The sequence below is a fragment of the Dendrobates tinctorius genome, unplaced genomic scaffold (assembly GCF_039654945.1).
Source record: "Dendrobates tinctorius isolate UK_male_01 unplaced genomic scaffold, ASM3965494v1 ptg000065l, whole genome shotgun sequence".
Classification (NCBI taxonomy): Eukaryota; Metazoa; Chordata; class Amphibia; order Anura; family Dendrobatidae; genus Dendrobates; species Dendrobates tinctorius.
The window spans coordinates 2781207-2787212 of NW_027361733.1; positions in this window are offsets into that span (position 1 = coordinate 2781207).

Sequence of the window (6006 nt, forward strand, 5' to 3'; positions counted from 1 at the left end):
TGCAGAATGGGCTGCCCATGACAGGGTTTTGAGCACAGATCTGGCCAAGGTTACAAAAGAATTTCTGCTGTCCTCAATCCTTAAATGGAAGAAATGTGGAACCACCAGAAATCTTCCTAGACCTGGCAGTCCAGCCAAAATGAGCGATCGTGGAAGAAGAGCTTTGATGAGAGAGGTAAAGAAGAACCCCAAACATCCCAGTGGCTGAGCTCCACAGATGCAGTAGGGAGATGGGAGAAAGTTCCACAAAGTCATCTATCTCTGCAGCCCTCCACCAGTTGGGCCTTTATGGCAGAGTGGCCCGACAGAAGCCTCTCCTCAGTGCAAGACACATGAAAGTTCGCATAGAGTTTGTGAAAAGACATATGAAGGATTCCCAGACTATGAGAAATAAAATTCTCTGGTCTGATGAGATGAAGAGAGAAGTTTTTGGTGATAATTCTAAGCGGCATGTGTGGAGAAAACCAGGCACTGGTCATCACCTGTCCAATACAATCCAAACAGTGAAACGTGGTGGCAGCACCATGCTATGGGGGTGTTTTTCAGCTGCAGGGACAGGACAACTGGTTACATTTGAAGGAAACATGAATGTGGCCAAGTACAGAGATATCTTGGATGAAAACCTCTTCCAGAGTGCTCTGGACCTCAGACTTGGCTGAAGGTTCACCTTCCAACAAGACAATGACCCTAAGCACGCAGCTAAAATAACAAAGGAGTGGCTTCAGAACAACTCTGTGACCGTTCTTGACTGGCCCAGCCGGAGCCCTGACCTAAACCCAATTGAGCTATCTCTGGTGAGACCTGAAAATGGCTGTCCACCAACGTTCACCATCCAACCTGACGGAACTGGAAAGGATCTGCAAAGAAGAATGGCAGAGGATCCCCAAATCCAGGTGTGAAAAACTTGTTACATCATTCTCAAGAATACTCATGGCTGTATTAGCTCAAAAGGGTGCTTCAATACTCAATACTGAGCAAAGGGTCAAAATACTTATGACCATGTTATATTTCAGTTTTTCTTTTTTAATAAATTTGCAAACATTTCTACATTTTCTTTTTTAATTCACCAAATGGCTGCAATGAAACAAAGAGTGTATTGCAAGGCAGCCGAGGCATCCATGTTAAGATGTCATAGACTTCTGTTAAAGTTAAACATGACATCAGATATTGGATTAAGTGAGGATATACCTCTGCTCACCCAGTACTACTCATATTACCTTATATTTTTTTGATAAAACATGCTTGAATAATTTCTTGTACCTGGGTCGCCCCTCACACCCAGGGCAGCGGGGTACTCGGTACCGGGCCAGTGTCAGGGGGATGTGTGTCACAGCAGTGGTGACCCGGTCCGTGGCCCTGGGCGCCAATATCAATGGCGGTGATGTTAATGGTGTAATAGTTTATTTGGATAGTTCATGACACCACCCGTGGTGTATGGCAAGTAAGATGTTGAGCCAACGCTGCATGCAGATCCACTGGGACTGATGGTGTGGTGCAGCCAAGATGGTGTAGCTCCCCACAGGTGGAGCTGTAGTCCCAGGGCAGTGTAGGTGCAATGGATGAGGAGAGGCGCAGAATGGTATAGATGTTGTTACCCAGGTGTAGCGGTGCTGGAATAACTGGAGGACACCAGGGTGTGCGGTTCCAAGGCTTTACTCACTGTTTGCAGTTCACACACACGCCTGCCTTCGTACTGTGTTCTCCAGGTCAGGGCTCCAGCCAACCTCCAGGCCAGATAGGGTTCTCCCTTCCACACTCCGCCAATATGTACCTTCACTGAACGACTCCTCCAATGCGCCTTTAGGTGCGAAGCTCTCCAGTACTTAGTTACCCTGGAATGCCTCTCTTTAGGTGTTCCTAGTCTTTACTTGTATGACAGACAGCTGTAGCCTGCTTCGGGGACTCCTCACTGCGTCCCGGCTCTCTATTCAGTTGCTGTTGTGTCCCAAGTCTATGATGGGAGCAAGACGTTAGTGGCTCACTACTCCTCCAGTGTCTGTTGCCGGACAAAGATCCAATCAACCTCGGGGACCGAGCCCCGGCCTTTGCGCTCTGGACTGGAAGGGTTCTCTAGCTTTCTTCAACCATTTCCCACCGTCCTTCTATTCTCCTTCGTTCCGATCTATTCTATCTCTCTTATGGAAGGTTAGGTTATTAATCTTATCAGTCTCTTTCTCGTGCCAGCAGCCCAGATCACTGGGACCTGCTGCAGCACGTCCTTCAGACACCCATCTTCTCTCTTCTCTCTCCAGCTATCCAACCTCCCTCTCACCCTTCCCACTCTTTTGTATCATCTCACTCCACCCGCCTCCCAGCACATCTCGTGTTACGAAGCAGGGTTCCACGAGGGGTGCTCTGCTAACCCCCAGCCTGGAGCTGTTAGGTGGCCCCACTGAACTATCCTGTGTGTGGAATGCAGGTGTGGAGTGTGGTCAGGAGTTCCCACCTTACCTGGATGGTGGGGCACTACACCTTAGGAGAAGGTGCAGTACTTCTGTGGCGACTGAAGCCTCATGGGCGCCACATACCCACTTTCCGTACCCACTATATATATTATATACTGCTCAAAAAAAAATAAAGGGAACAATATTCCATTTGCAACAGGCTGTTTGTGTTCCCTTTATTTTTTTGAGCAGTATATATATATATTTTGTATATTTACACACGTGGTCAAAATCGTTTAATGGCAGAAAAACCCACAATAGTCACAGAAATAACGTGAATCTGACGAAAGTAATAATCAAAACTCTATGAAATTGAACAAATGAAAGTCAGACATTGCTTTTCAATCATGCTTCCACAGGTATTTAAAAAAATAAAACTCATGAAATAGGCCTGGACAGAAATGATGGTACCCCTGAAAATAATGTGACAAAAGGGACATGTTAAATCAAGGTGCGTCCACTAATTAGTATCACAGGTGTCTAAAGTCTTGGAATCAGTGAGTGGGCCTGTATAGAGGGCTACAGATCCTCACTGTGCTGTTTTTTTACATAGGCCGGGATCACACTACCGTGTGTGATGTGAGAAACTTGCACGAGTTTCTCGCATCAACACCCGGCACTGTCGCCGGCACTCAGGACCGGAGCTGTGGCTGCATGTATTTATATGTAGCCGTAGCTCCAGTCCTGAGTGCCGGCGGCAGTGCCGGGCGTTGATGTGAGAGATTTGTGCGAGTTTCTCGCATCACACACGATAGTGTGTTCCCGGCCGTAGTGTGTATCACACTCAACATGGACCAAAGGAAGCGAAGAAAAGAGTTGTCTCAGGAGATTAGAAAGAAAATTATCGACAAACATGTTAAAGGTAAAAGTTATAAGACCATCTCCAAGAAGCTTGATGTTCCTGTGACTACAGTTGCACATATTATTCAGAAATTCAAGCTCGATGGGACTGTAGTCAAATCCCTGGACGTGGCCGCAGGAGGAAAATTGATGACAAATCAAAGAGACGGATAATACGAATGGTAACAAAAGAGCCCAGAAAAACTTCTAATCAGATTAACCCCTTTCTGCCATATGACATACTATCCCATCCATGTGCCCTGGGACTTAATTCTCATGGACGGTATGTATGTCATAGTCGATCAGTGGCGCTCATGGGGGGAGCGCCGCTGATCGCAGCCGGGTGTCAGCTGATTATCACAGCTGACACCCGGCACTATGATCGCAGTGTACCGGGGCACAGGGAAGCATCGGGCAGGGAGGGGGCTCCCTGTGTGCTTCCCTGAGACCCTCGGAACAGCGCAATGTTGTTCTAAGGGCCTCCTCCCTGCAGGCCCCCGGATCCAATATGGCCACGGGGGCCTTCGGGGTCATGCAGGGAGGCGGCTTTTTCAGCGCCTGCTGAGAGCAGGCGCTGAGAAAGCCTCAGTGCCTGTCAGATCGCTGCACTTTACAGTGATGTCCCGCCGGGACAATTTAATAAAGTAAAAAAAAAAAACTAAATAAATAAATTAAAAAAACCCCTAATAAATTATTTTTTTTGTAAATAAAAAGCAAAGCAATAAAAGTACACATATTTAGTTTCACCACGTCCATAACGACCCGCCCTATAAAACTGTCCCACTAGTTAACCCCTTTATTGAAACCCTTAAAAAAAAAACAAGGCAAGAAACAATGCTTTATCATCATACCACCGATCAAAAAGTGCAATAACACGAGATCAAAAATACAAATATAAATAAACATGGTACCACTGAAAACGCCATCTTGTCCCGCAAAAAAACGAGCCACCATACAGCGTCATCAGCGAAAAAATAAAAAAGTTATAGCTCGCAGAATAAAGCGATGCAAAAGTAATTATTTTTTATATAAAATTGTTTTTATTGTATAAAAGCGCCAAAAGATAAACCATAAATGAGGTATCGCTGTAATCGTACTGACCCAAAGAATAAAACCGCTTTATCAATTTTACCACATGTGGAATGGTGTAAACGCCTCCCCCAAAAGAAATTCATGAAATACTGGTTTTTATTCATTCTGCCTCCCAAAAATCGGAATAAAAAGCGATCAAAATATGTCATGTGCCCGAAAATGGTACCAATAAAAACATCAACTCGTCCCACAAAAAATTAGACCTCACATGACTCTGTGGGCCAAAATATGGAAAAATTATAGCTCTCAAAATGTCGTGATGCAAAAACTATTTTTATAATGAAAAGTGTCTTTTATCGTGTGACAGCTGCCAAACATAAAAACCATCTTTAAATAGTAAATAAAAAACCCCGTTATCACCCCCTTAGTTAGGGAAAAATAATAAAATAAAAAAAGTATTTATTTCCATTTTCCTGTTAGGGTTAGGGTTGGGATTAGGGCTAGGGGTGTGTTAGGGGTAGGGCTAGTGTTAGGGCTAGGGTTAGGGGTGTGTTGGGGTTAGTGCTAGGGTTAGGGCTAGGGTTAGGGGTGTGTTAGGGTTAGGGCTAGAGTTAGGGGTGTGTTAGGGTTAGGGTTGGGATTAGGGTTAGGGCTAGGGTTAGGGACGTGTTGGGGTTACGGTTGGAGTTAGAATTGGGGGGTTTCCACTGTTTAGGCACACCAGAGGCTCTCCAAACGCGACATGGCAACTGATTGCAATTCCAGCCAATTCTGCGTTGAAAAAGTCAAAAGGTGCTCCTTCCCTTCCAAGCTCTGCCATGCGCAGTGGTTTTCCCTCACATATGGGGTATCAGCCCACTCAGGACCAATTGTACAGCATCTTTTGGGGTCCAATTTCTCCAGTTACCCTTGGGAAAATAAAAAATTGAGGGCAAAAATATCATTTTTGTCGAAAAAAATATGATTTTTTTTTAATTTTTATGGCTCTACGTTATAAACTTCTGTGAAGCACTTGGGGGTTCAAAGTGCTCACCACACATCTAGATAAGTTCCTTGGGGGATCTAGTTTCCAAAATGGGGTCACTTGTGGGGGGTTTCCACTGTTTAGGCAGTTGCTCTCCAAATGCGACATGGCGTCCAATCTCAATTCCAGCCAGTTTTGCGTTGGAAAGTCAAACGGCGCTTCTTCCCTTCCGAGCTATGCCATGCACCAAAGCAGCGGTCCCCCCCACATATCAGGTATCATCGTACTCAGTACAAATTGCACAATAACTTTTGCAGTCCAATTTTTCCTGTTACCCTTGGTAAAATAAAACTGTCATGATCCATGCTGGATCATGACAGATAAAAGCACTTGTTGTAACCTTTTTTTTTCCTTAAGCTGTGTGCTTAAGTTTGGTTTTGCCCCCGGTGGCCATTAGGATTATTACACAGTGGTGTTTTTTGCTCTAGTTTGCCCCGGTGGTGGTGAGTGTCATTGCACTCTGGTTTCTTTAGTTTAGTGCAGTGGTCCCCAACCTTTTCTGCACCAGGGACCGGTTTCAAGCAAGACCATTCTTCCATGGCCCGGCAGGGCGGGGATGGAGGTGTGGCAGGGGCGGGGCTTTGGTCATAAGGGGGCGGGGCTATGGACGCGGTTGTAGTGTAGCAGTGCATACTTATAATTAAATAACATTTATAATGTGACTCA